Source organism: Oncorhynchus mykiss, chromosome 23 (genome assembly GCF_057628025.1).
Source record: "Oncorhynchus mykiss isolate SJ-2025 chromosome 23, ASM5762802v1, whole genome shotgun sequence".
Lineage (NCBI taxonomy): Eukaryota > Metazoa > Chordata > Actinopteri > Salmoniformes > Salmonidae > Oncorhynchus > Oncorhynchus mykiss.
The window spans coordinates 949,332-963,112 of NC_143044.1; the positions used below are offsets into that span (position 1 = coordinate 949,332).

At 40.8% G+C, this 13,781-nt stretch overlaps 1 long non-coding RNA gene across 1 annotated transcript; it reads left to right on the forward strand.

The window, feature by feature from the left end:
• The first annotated feature begins 1,108 nt into the window (after positions 1 to 1,108).
• On the forward strand, positions 1,109 to 7,342 carry LOC118943896 (uncharacterized). The gene is made up of 3 exons (XR_016490852.1): positions 1,109 to 1,163; positions 1,296 to 1,433; positions 6,867 to 7,342. It is a non-coding gene; the product is annotated as an uncharacterized LOC118943896 (long non-coding RNA).
• Positions 7,343 to 13,781: the final 6,439 nt, after the last annotated feature.

Here is a 13,781-nt window from a genome sequence, read left to right on the forward strand (position 1 = left end):
CTCAATTGTCTGAAGGCATAAACATAATATTTTTCTCCCCAATTTTGTGGTATCCAATTGTTGTAGTAGCTACTATCTTGTCTCATCGCTACAACTCCCGTACGGGCTCGGGAGAGATGAAGGTTGAAAGTCATGCGTCCTCCGATACACAACCAGCCGCACTGCTTCTTAACACAGCGCCATCCAACCCGGAAGCCAGCCGCACCAATGTGTCGGAGGATACACCGTGCACCTGGCAACCTTGGTTAGCGCGCACTGCGCCCGGCCCGCCACAGGAGTCGCTGGTGCGCGATGAGACAAGGACATCCCTACCGACCAAGCCCTCCCTAACCCGGACTACGCTAGGCCAATTGTGCGTCGCCCCACGGACCTCCCGGTCGCGGCCGCTTACAACAGAGCCTGGGCGCGAACCCTTAACCACTGCGCCACCCGGGAGGCCACATAAACATCCTTCTTTAACCTGTCTCCTCCCCTTCATCTACACTGATTGAAGTGGATTTAACAAGTGACATCAATAAGGGATCATATCGTGTCATGGAAAGAGCAAGTGTTCTTAATGTTATGTACACTCAGTGTACATTTACAGGACATTTCTAACATCATTTTGCTTTGGTACATATCTAGGTCTATGACAGAGACACAAAACGTGCCCGTGGCTGCTAAACCAACTTTGCATGATCAACATCACAGATGCCATCAGCAACACATCAGTGTCAGAAGCAGAAGGTGGGATCAGCTGGAGGTTATCACCCTATTGGTGGAGAGAACACACTGGTGAGATAATACAGCGCTAACAGAAATATTAGCTCTTGGTTAGGTGAGATTGAGTGTTCCCCCACCAATTCCCATTGACACATACAAACTATTGATAGGCAAAAAGGCATGACTTGACTTAAACCCTTTCTTTGTGGAGCATAGGTCATATGCAAACGTCCTCCAGCAGGCAAACAACTTCTGAATATTGGAGTTAGGTGTCCATGCCTAAGGCCTTAGCAATTGCAGAAGTATGTAAGGTAGTGTTTTTTTTAATAGGGTGTGTTTGGATGGCAGCCAATCTACAGAGCTCCTTTTTGGGTGCCATCTTGGAGCAGTTCAGCTGGGGGCAGACCCGAGGACCCACGCAGGTGATGTCAGCACTCCAGAGCAGGCATGCAATAATCAAGGTTCTATATCTCTGCGTGTATGTGTGTGTGTGTGTGTGTGTGTGTGTTTGAGAACGAGAGAGAGACAGAGGGTGTCTGTGTATGTGTTTTACAAGCCTTGTTTGGGCTTATGTGTTTGTTGGCATGTTCCAGGTGGCTTCTTGGGATGGCTGTGATTGCCATTTTATGGAACTGGGATCTGAGTGCCATTGACTCCATGCTGAGGAAGATGAAGGCGGAGCAACAGAGTAGGACAGAGGAGCTAAAGCAGAGAGAGGCTGAAACTGACCGGTAAGAGTCATGCCAAACTGTTCAACCCCACCCACTCAAAAGAGAGACATTTCATAGAGTTTGACACTCTCAAAACATAGTGCATTCAGAAAGTATTCCAACCCGTTCACTTTTCCACATTACAGCCTTATTCTAAAGTTGATTAAATTAAAAAAATCCCCAGCAATCTACACACAATACCCCATAATGACAAAACAAAACGTTTTTATTTATTTTAGCAAATGTATAAAAATACAAAAAACAGATGTACCTTATTTACATAAGTATTCAGACACTTTGCTATGAGACTCAAAATTGAGCTCAGATGCATCCTGTTTCCATTGATCATTCTTGAGATGTTTCTACAACTTGATTGGAGTTCACCTGTGGTAAATTACATTTTTATTTGATTTATTTAACCTTTATTTAACCAGGTAGGCCAGTTGAGAACAAGTTCTCATTTGCAACTGCGACCTGGCCAAGATAAAGCAAAGCAGTTCGACACATACAGAGTTACACATGGAATAAACAAACAATCAATAATACAGTAGAACATTTTTTATACAGCATGTGCAAATGAGGTAGGATAAGAGAGGTAAGGCAATAAATATGCCATGGTGGCAAAGTAATTACAATATAGCAATTAAAAACACTGGAATGGTAGGATGTGCAGAAGATGAATGTGCAAGTTGAGATACTGGAGTGCAAAGGAGCAAGATAAATAAATACAGTATGGGGATGAGGTAGATTGGATGGGCCATTTACAGGTGATCTGTGAGCTGCTCCGAGAGCTGTTGCTTAAAGCTAGTGAGGGAGGTAAGCTTCAGAGATTTTTGCAGTTCGTTCCAGTCATTGGCAGCAGAGAACTGGAAGGAGAGGCGGCCAAAGGAACAATTGTTTTATGGGGTGACCAGTGAGATATACCTTCTGGAGCACGTGCTACGGGTGGGTGCTGCTATGGTGACCAATGAGCTGAGATAAGGTGGGGCTTTACCTAGCAGAGACTTGAAGATGACCTGGAGCCAGTGGGTTTGGCGACGAGTATGAAGCGAGGGCCAGCCAACAAGGTCATACAGGTCGCAGTGGTGGGTAGTATATGGGGCTTTGGTGACAAAACGGATGGCACTGTGATAGACTGCATCCAATTTGTTGAGTAGAGTGTTGGAGGCTATTTTGTAAATGACATCGACGAAGTTGAGGATCGGTAGGATGGTAAGTTTCACCAGGGTATGTTTGGCAGCATGAGTGAAGGATGCTTTGTTGCGACATAGGAAGCCGGTTCTAGATTTAATTTTGGATTGGAGATGTTTAATGTGAGTCTGGAAGGTGAGTTTACAGTCTAACCAAACACCTAGGTATTTGTAATTGTCCACATATTCTAAGTCAGAACCATCCAGAGTAGTGATGCTGGACGGGCGGGCAGGTGCAGGCAGAAATCGGTTGAAGACCATGCATTTAGCTTTACTTGCATTTAAGAGCAGTTGCAGGCCACGGAAGGAGAGTTGTAATGGCATTGAAGCTCACCTGGAGGTCAGTTAACACAGTGTCCAACAAAAGGCCAGAGGTATATAGAATGGTGTCATCTGCGTAGAGGTGGATCAAAGAATCACCAGCAGCCAGAGGTCCGGACAACAGGCCCTCCGATTTGACATACTGAACTCTATCGTAGAAGTAGTTGGTGAACCAAGTGAGGCAATCATTTGAGAAACCAACCCTGTTGAGTCTGTCAATAAGAATGTTGTGATTGACAGAGTTGAAAGCCTTAGCCAGGTCGATGAATACAGCTGCACAGTAATGTCTCTTTTCGATGAGGTTATGATATCGTTTAGGACCTTGAGCGTGGATGAGGTGCACCCATGACCAGCTCTGAAACCAGATTGCATAGCGGAGAAGGTACGGTGAGATTCAAAATGGTCGGTAATGTCTGTTAACTTGGCTTTCAAAGACCTTAGAAAGGCAGGGTAGAATAGATATACAGTGCCTTGCGAAAGTATTCGGTCCTCTTGAACTTTGCAACCTTTTGCCACATTTCAGGCTTCAAACATAAAGATATAAAACTGTATTTTTTGTGAAGAATCAACAACAAGTGGGACACAATCATGAAGTGGAAAAACATTTATTGGATATTTCAAACTTTTTCGGCCTTCTTTTCTTCAGCAGGGACAGGGAAGATGGTTAAAATTGATGGGAAGATGGATGGAGCCAAATACAGGACCATTCTGGAAGAAAACCTGATGGAGTCTGCAAAAGACCTGAGACTGGGATGGAGATTTGTCTTCCAGCAAGACAATGATCCAAAACATAAAGCAAAATCTACAATGGAATGGTTAAAAAAATAAACATATCCAGGTGTTAGAATGGCCAAGTCAAAGTCCAGACCTGAATCCAATCGAGAATCTGTGGAAAGAACTGAAAACTGCTGTTCACAAATGCTCTCCATCCAACCTCACTGAGCTCGAGCTGTTTTGCAAGGAGGAATGGGAAAAAATTTCAGTCTCTCGATGTGCAAAACTGATCGAGACATAACCCAAGCGACTTACAGCTGTAGTCGCAGCAAAAGGTGGCGCTAAAGTATTAACTTAAGGGGGCTGAATAATTTTGCACGCCCAATTTTTCAGTTTTTGATTTGTTAAAAAAGTTTGAAATATCCAATAAATGTCGTTCCACTTCATGATTGTGTCCCACTTGTTGATTATTCGCAAAAAAATACAGTTTTATATCTTTATGTTTGAAGCCTGAAATGTGGCAAAAGGTCGCAAAGTTCAAGGTGGCCGAATACTTTCGCAAGGCACTGTAGGTCTGTAGCAGTTTGGGTCTAGTGTCTCCCCCTTTGAAGAGGGGGATAACCACGGCAGCTTTCCAATCTATGGGAATCTCAGACAATATGAAAGAGAGGCTGAACAGGCTAGTAATAGAGGTTGCAACAATTTCAGTAGATCATTTTAGAAAGAGAGGGCCCAGATTGTCTAGCCCGGCTGATTTGTAGGGGTCCAGATTTTGCAGCTCTTTCAGAACATCAGCTATCTGGATTTGGGTGAAGGAGAAGTGGGGGAGGTTTGGGCGAGTTGCTGTGGGGAGCGCAGGGCTGTTGACCAGGGTAGGGGTAGCCAGGTGGAAAGCATGGCCAGCCGTAGAAAACTGCTTATTGAAATTCTCAATTATTGTGGATTTATCAGTAGTGACCGTGTTTCCTAGCCTCAGTGCAGTGGACAGCTGGGAGGAGGTGCTCTTATTCTCCATGGACTTTAGTGTCTCAGAACTTTTTTGAGTTTGTGCTACAGGATGCAAATTTCTGTTTGAAAAAGCTAGCCTTAGCTTTCCGAACTGCCTGTTGGTTCCTAACTTCCCTAAACACTTGCATATCACAGGGGCTATTTGATGCTTTTGTACATGATTTGGAAATGCAAACACCTGTCTATATAAAAGGTCCCACAGTTGACAGTACATGTCAGAGCAAAAAACAAGCCATGAGGTCGAAGGAATTGGCCGTAGAGCTCCGATACAGGATTGTGTCGAGGCACAGACCTGGGGAAGGGTGCCAAAACATTTCTGCGGCATTGAAGTTCCCCAATAACACAGTGGCCTCCATCATTCTTATATGGAAGAAGTTTTCAACCACCAAGGCTCTTCTTAGAGCTGGCCGCCTGGCCAAACTGAGCAATTGTGGGAGAAGGGCCTTGGTCAGGGAGGTGACCAAGAACCCAATGGTCACTCTGACAGAGCTCTAGAGTTCCTCTGTGGAGATGGGAAAACCTTCCAAAAGGACAACCATCTCTGCAGCACTCCAACCAATCAGGCCTTCATGGTAGATTGGCCAGATGGAAGCCACTTCTTACTAAAAAAGGCACATGACAGCCCGCTAGGAGTCAGACCCTGAGAAACAAGATTATCTGGTCTGATAAAACCAAGATGGCCCGAATGCCAAGTGTCTTGTCTGGAGGATTCCTTGCACCGTCCCTATGTTTTTTTATTTGTAATACATTTTTGCTTTGTTTTTGCTTTGTCATTATGTGTAAATTGATGAGTGGGATTAAACGATTTAATAAATTTCCAAATAAGGCTGTAACGTAACAAAATTTGGAAAAAGTCATCTGATCTGAATACTTTCCGAAGGCACTGTACATGCTACCAAACATTCTAATTAGGTCATGTTTCATGTGTACAGCATAAAGGACAGAGTAGGATACAAAATCTATCCAGAACACTAAGAGAAACTGAATCGCTTATCCGTAAATCAGATGTCGTGTGCACACAGTATGACACAATGTGTCAACTATTTGTAATATCTACTTCCCCTCCCCCTTAACCAAACTCTCGAGCTCACAAAGCAGCTTGTTGATCCTGCTAAGTCACATCTCTATTATTTCCCCACACATTGTTCACTGATAGGGGGAAACAGTGCAAACATGACATTACGCAACTTTCACTGGGGATGGCGGGGGGGGGGGGGGGGGGGGGGGGGGGGGGCATGTCACAATTACATTTTTGTCTCCCCCAGTTTTATCATTGGAATGTGATACAAAACAGGCAACTGTGTGCTTTAGGACCATGCAGACGCCTCCGAGCAGTCGGGTAGGCTGTTTGGAGTGTTTATCCAACTGGACACTTTAAAAATTAATGCCGCCCCCCACTTCTAAAACTAAAGTTGCGCCCCTGGTTTTCCCTCAGCCTGAATGTGGAGGTGGAGCAGCTCCAGAAAGAGCATGAGCGATGCCAGAGAGGTCAGACCTCTGAAATCAATAGTTCAAAGATTAACAGGAAACATTTTCTCTGTGTGTTTATATAGCAGCAGAAGGCCTTCGTTGAGCTGAATAAAGCCCCGTTTCCACTGGCACTTAAAACTAGGGCCAAATTCGAGCTGGCTGGAATGTAATTCTCAAATTCGAGCGCAGTCAGGGGTAAACCCAGGCCAGCGCAGCCCATTTTCAAAACTTGTGCTAGCTCGAGTAGTATGCAACCATCAGCTAGCTGATCACTGCTGGATGCTGACAACATGTTTTGCTAGCTCATCTGGTCCTGTTAGCTTGCACATAGACAAGCAGTACTGCAGTAGTCAGACATGATACCAATTACCACCATAGCTGGATCCTTCATTATTTTTTGCACTACAAAATAAACTTTTATGAGAACAGTCAGTCCTAGAATGCTAGCTACCTAACTTTAGCTAGCAAATCAGAATTGAAAAAAAGCTGGCTAGCTACTGTTAGCTAGCAGAAATTTTAGCTGGCCAGGTCTTATTGAAAGCTGTTAGGGGTATCATCTCATGCAAGACCAAGGGAGTAATCTATCTCATCACCTGTTCATGTGGGAAAGCCTATGTAGGACAAACAAAAATACAATTAAAACAACGCATAGCTGAACACCGCAGCCCAATCAGGTGTAAGAACATTGACTATCCAGTAGCAGTTCACTTTGTTGAAGCTAACCATCCTCTCTCTTCTCTCAAATACACAGGCATTGAGCATGTTGCTCTACCAAGGAGAGGTGGTAACACCGAGATCCTACCACTACAAAGGGAGTCTTACTGGATATATCTAAAAACATTGACCCCTAGTGATCTGAATATTGACTTTGATCTCAGGCCCTTCTTTATGAACAGTTCTCTCTTTTATGAACAAGTCTTATAAATGGACACACCCAATATGTTCCCCCCTGTTGATGATGCTTATTATGCATTATGGTTGAACCAAAAGATTACATGTAACAAAACAATGTAATGAAATAGGTAACAATTACATATACACACACACACACACACACACACGTGTGTTAAATTGAATTAAACAATAATGTATGTTGATGCTAACATTATGTACAATATTTATGTTTCCATATGATAACAATAGCCTAATATATTCAATGTTATAAACTATTGTTTAACAGTTTCACTCAATTCATTCTCATTAAATGTAAATATGACACACCACTCACTATTGTCATTGGTTGCGCTAATTGCACTGTTTGTCTACATAACCTGGTTCAAGCATTCATAACATTACACTGAAGGCACAGCGATGCCAAGAAGTTGGTGATTTACCCAATTAATTACTGGGAGATATATATATATATATATGAGTGTGTGAATCTCTTTATTTTTACAGCTAATATCCAATGCAAGGGCAAGCAAGGTAGGAATTAAGCTAGCTAGCTAACTTGTTATCCTAGCAACGACACTAACCATTTAGCTAGCTAGATAACGTTAGAAAGTAGAAACCCAATTCGAGCTTGCCCACTAAATCCAGCCCAACCTGTGTTGACTTCAAAGTTCCAATGGAAATTAGGCTTTAGAGGATCATAGAACATGACAAATGTGTGAGGAAGGGTATTGAGACCAGCTGACTTGCCTAGTTAAAAAGGTTACATTTATTTTTTTTATAATTAAATAATAATGTCAAAGTGGAATTATGTTCTTAGAAATGTTTACAGTTACAGTTTTGACTCTGTGTGCAATAATAGTGTTTAACATGATTTTTTAAACAACCACCCCATCTTTGTATCCCACTTACAATTCTCTGTAAGGTCCCTCAGTTGAACAGTGAATTTTAAGCACAGACTCAAGCACAAAGATCAGGGAGGTTTTCCAATGGTTCACAAAGAAGGGCATATATTGGTAGATGGGGGGGATAACTGAGGGTGGATCAACAACATGTTAGTTACTCCACAATACTAACATAAATGACAGAGTGAAAAGTAAGGATCGGACCAAGATGCAGCGTGGTGTTCATGACGATTTATTAAAAACGAACTGAACACTGAAATACAAAACAATAAACAATGTGATGAAAACGAAAACCGAAACAGTACCGTCTGGCGACAAACACTCACACGGAAACAAACACCCACAAACCAACAGTGAAACCCAGGCTACCTAAGTATGATTCTCAATCAGAGACAACTATCGACACCTGCCTCTGATTGAGAACTATACTAGGCTGAACACAAAAACCAACATAGAAAAACAAACAGACTGCCCACCCTAACTCACGCCCCGACCATACTAAATAAAGACAAAACAAAGGAAATAAAGGTCATAGCGTGACAACCATAAAAAAAATGTGTCAAAGAAATGTACTTTTTTTTTGTCCTGAATACAAAGCCTTATGTTTGGGGTTAATCCAGCACAACACGTTACTGAATACCACGCTTCATATTTTCAAGCATGGTGGTGGCTGCATCATGTTATGGGTATCCTTGTCATCAGCAAGGACGTTTTTGGGGGGGATAAAAATAAACAGTATAGACCTAACAGCCAAAATCCTAGAGGAAAACCTGGTTCATTCTGCAAACTCACCTTACAATAGGACAATTACCTAAAACACAAGGCCAAATATACACTGGAGTTGTTTACCAAGACGACATTGAATGTTCCTTAGTGGCCTAGTTACAGTTTTGAATTAAATTGGCTTGAAAATCTATGGCAAGACTTGTAAATGGCTGTCTAACAATGACCAACAACCAACTTGACAGAGTTTGAAAAATGTTAAAAGAATAATTGGCAAATGTTGTACAATCTAGGTTTGCAAAGCTCTAAGAGACTTACACAGAAAGACTCTGTGAGAGCTGTAACCGCTACCAAATGGGATTCTAACATGTAATGACTCAGGGGGTTTAATACTTAACTAATCAAGATGTACAGTATTAGTGTTATTTTCTATGAAAAAAATTGTTTTCTTCCACTGACATTAGTATTTTGTGTAGACAGTTGACAAAAAATTACAATTAAATCCATTTTAATTCCACTTTGTAACACAACAAAATGTGGAAAAAGTCAAGGGGTGTGAACTTTCTGAAGGCCCTGTATGCATTAATTAAAGTAGCAATTTTCAAATCAAATGGTACAATCTAACTACATAACAACATAATGTAATAATGTTTTTTAAAGCTAAATCTCTTGATAAACTGGGTAAATTAAGATGGCATAGGCCTATTTACAATACAGGTCAATGCAGTTATCGAGTTGTTTTAGCTGCTCAGCGGAGTCTATGGTGCTACAGATGACAAACAATCTGTTTGCCTTCCATTTGGGGACTTATATTAGCCTGCTGATCAAACTTTGTTTGCATAGGAGCATCACTCTTACGCGTCACACATCAATCACTCTTGCGTGTATGGAAGGACATCATATAGGCTCTGCTGTTAGTTTGAGAATAAAAAATATCTATTCGATACAAATTGGTCCAACGTAACATCATGATTTGTGATAATTTATGAAACAAGTATTTTTAGTAGTTTTCTGTGATTGGGAGATTATTATTTTTTTTAGCTGTAAGGACTCATCTCTAAACAATTTGGTTGCCAGGACGAAATTCAATCGGGCAAGGAAGTGTTCAGGAAAGATCATCGCAGACCCATCCCACCCCAGTCACCACCTCCTCCAAAAATTCACCTCTGGCAGGCGGTTCAGGTCACTCATGATCAAAACCTCCCGCCACCTGAAAAGTATCTTCCCCCGGGCTGTTGCCCTCACCAACCGGCCATTTGGCCTATAAAGACTAAAGGACTATGCACTCTATGCTGAACACCGCATCAAGCCATCTGTGAACTGCACTGCATTGCACTCTGTCCATCTCCCTGCATTTAGATATACTGTATTCTTACTGATATTGTAAATGTGTACATCCACTGTATACCCACTGTACATTTGTATATGTGTATGTGCATGTAAAAATGATAACCAGCTAATGTTAGTTAGATACATTGGCTAAATATCTCCTATCAAATATCATAGCACCATGTTTATCTAGCAGGCTAGCTAGCATAGTAGTTAATGTAGCTAGCTAGCTAACACCATATATGAATGGGTTAGTTATCGTAATATTTGGTAACAGGTCACATAGATGGCTTATTGCACGCATGTCCGGACACGTCGACTCAAGCCTTATGTGCAGCATGAGTTAGATTTTGTTCACTGTGTCAATTAATACTTTTCTCAATACTGCACCTTGCTGCTGCTGCTGATTTTCCCAGCTAGACATTCTTCGGCATTGTCCAGTGTTCGTGGCTCAGGCGGTGAGTGTTGGGCTGGCATAGCGGCAGTTTTGCTATGTACAGTAGTGGGACTATCATCAAAGCCGATAATCTTTTCTAGTCTATCGGTCGTTCATATAGATATTCCACAATACTCAGTGATTGTGTCTTTGCTGACACCAACAGGTGAAGAAAGTTACTCGAACTGTTGTAATTACTTCATTACAAAAAAGGGAGATTGTAGCTAGTAAATTAAGGATGGCAAAAACACTTAGAAGAAGATTTGGTTTGAGAGCCTAGCAAATATATGTTTGGTCTTCCTCAGGTCTACCTCAGGTCTACACCGAGAAGCTTCAGAACCACTCTTAATGGGCTGTGTCATCTGGGGTTGCCAACTGTCGCGTGTTAGCGGATATGTCCCTTATATTGGGCTAAATTGGTTTGTCCCATACCGGACCTCCCTTGTCCCGTATATTCATCCAATCACAGTATAGCGTAAACGCGCCAAATTCCTGCAAAGTAATTTCTGTTGCTGTTTCATATTATTTTTTAGATTTTTATAAAGTATTTGACACAGTAGAGCATCAGTTTCTCTTCCACTCCCTTGAGAGACTTGGCTTTGGGGATTTTTTCTGTAAGGCTATAAAGACTCTCTATGCAAATGGTAACAGCTCTATCAAATTGAAATATGGCACCTCACCTAGATTTGAGTTAAAGAGAGGAATTAGGCAAGGTTGTCCTATCTCTCCGTACCTGTTTTTATTAATCACCCAACTTCTTGCAAATTCTTTAAATAATAGTCCTGTACAAGGTATCTCCATAGCTGGTAAATACATTATTATAAGCCAGCTGGCTGACGATACTACACTTTTCCTGAAAGACGCTAACCAAATTCCCATATCGATCAATGTGATACAATCCTTTTCCAAAGCGTCTGGTCTATATCTTAACATTAAGAAATGTAAACTCATGGCTGTCAAAGATTGTGTGACATCATCATATTATGGTATTCCAGTAAAAGAAGAACTTACATATTTAGGCATAACCATTACAAAGGATCAGAAGTCTAGAGGCTTACTAAATTGTAACCCTCTTATTAAAAAAAACAGAAGAAGCTAAATCAATGGCTATAGAGGGACTTATCTTTAAAAGGTAGAGTCCTAATAACCAAGGCTGAAGGTATCTCTAGACTAACATATGGTGCGCTATCTTTATATCTTGACCGTAAAATAAGCAAGGAGATAGACCAGATGCTTTTCAACTTTCTTTGGAGAAACCGTACCCATTACATTAGGAAAACTGTTGTAATGAACACTTATGAGAATGGAGGACTGAATTTTCTGGATTTTACTACTTTAAATAATACTTTTAAGATCAATTGGATAAAACAATTCCTAAGAAGACCCACTTCTATCTGGAATTTTATTCCTCATCATGTCTTCTCTACTTTTGGTGGCCTTAACTTCATGTTGTTTTGCAATTATAATATTGACAAAGTTCCAGTGAAACTTTCTGCTTTTCATCGGCAGGTTCTCTTGTCATGGTCCTTAATTTATAAACACAATTTTTCTCCACACAGATATTATATATGGAATAATCGGGATATATTGTATAAAAATACCTCTGTTTTTAGAATATTGGTTCCGAAATAATATCCTATTGGTGAGCCAACTGGTAAATGCAGAGGGTCTTTTACTCAGTTATAAAGAATTCTTATCACTTTACAAGGTCCCCGTAACACCTAAAGATTTTGCAATTGTTTTAGATGCCATTCCCTCAGGTGTTGCTATGTTATTCAGGAACATGTCAAGGAAAGATTTGTTTCTCTTTTGGTCCATTCAACAACAGAGCGATATGATCCTTGTTTCAGCAGGATGTTGTATCTATACCATGTCATGCCTTATTGGAATGGATTTATTGATAATATCTGTTGGAAAAAAGTTTCAATGTTGCCACATACCTATTTGTTAACAATATTAAGGAAGTTTTCTTTAAAATTATTCATAAATATTATCCTGCCAACCACTATATGAAGAAGTTTAAGGAAAACATCAACTCAAATTGCTCCTTTTGTAATGACCACCCAGAAACAGTTGTGCATCTTTTTTGGCATTGTATGCATGTAAGAAAACTGTTGCAAGACATCAGTAGGTTTATAATTGAACACATTTATGAAGATTTTACACTATTGTGGAGAGATGTACTGTTTGGATTCTTTACATACAATATAAATAAGTGGAATCATTTTTATGTAATTCATTTCATTATTCTTTTGGCCAAATTTCATATACACAAATGTAAATTTACAAACAGAAAACCACATTTTCGTACCCTACAAAAAGAAATGTAACTGTATTTAAGACAGTTAAATGCTCTACTAACAAAAAAGCTGTTAGAATTGTAAGTATATGCATGTCCCTTAAGGTCCTTGTGTAATTGTAATGTGATATTGTACCCCCTAGCTCGATTGCCTATTGTTTGTAATCTATGTATGCTTGTGTTCCCTCATGTGCTTTATGTATTGATTTGAAATTAATAAAAAATAAATAAAAAAATAATCTGTTGCTGTTCGGTCGGGTCGGCATATCAAGGAAATATGGATAAACCTGCAAAAAAGTAAATACTGTTCAGCTACAACAAACAATAGGAAGCAAAAATAGACGTGGGTTAAGCCCGTCAGTGGTGACTCGACGAAAGCTTTCTGTACTTTATGCCTTCGGGAATTTTCAATTGGCCATGGAGGAAAGAATGATCTACCTCAGCATGCATCCACAGAAATGCACAAGAAGGCCAAATTAGCTGAAGGTGCTAGCAATATCGGTGCATTCTTCGTGAAAATAACAAAATCCCGGCAAGTGAAGCCTTACTTGCGTACCATATGGTTACTGCGTACCATACGGTTAAACACAGACTCAGCTACAACAGCACCGACTGTCTTGTTAAGATCAAAGGTGCTTTCTTTCATGACTCAAATGGTGTGAAGATGCACTTGGGAAGAACGGAAGCTGAGACGATTACAATGAATGTTTTAGGACCAAACACTGTGTCCCCAACCGAAGGTGAGCCCGTCTATTTCTCAGTTGCCAGTGATGCCTCAAACAAGGGAAATAGAAACATGTTTCCAGTGTGCGTGAGATATTTCTGTGTCTGATGGAGTGCAGTGCAAGTTACTTGACTTTTATGAAGACAATGGTGAAACTGCAAATGGTATACATCAAGCTCTGATGAACTGTCTGGAAAAGCATGAACTGGATATTAGACACATCATCACAGCCCTATGCAGCAGATAATGCCAATGTCAACTTTGGAAAACACCTCTCTGTTTACCAGTTATTGAGCAGTGCCAACAATCCCATTCTGTAAGCTAATTGCCCAGCTCACATAGCTCATAATGCCTGCAAG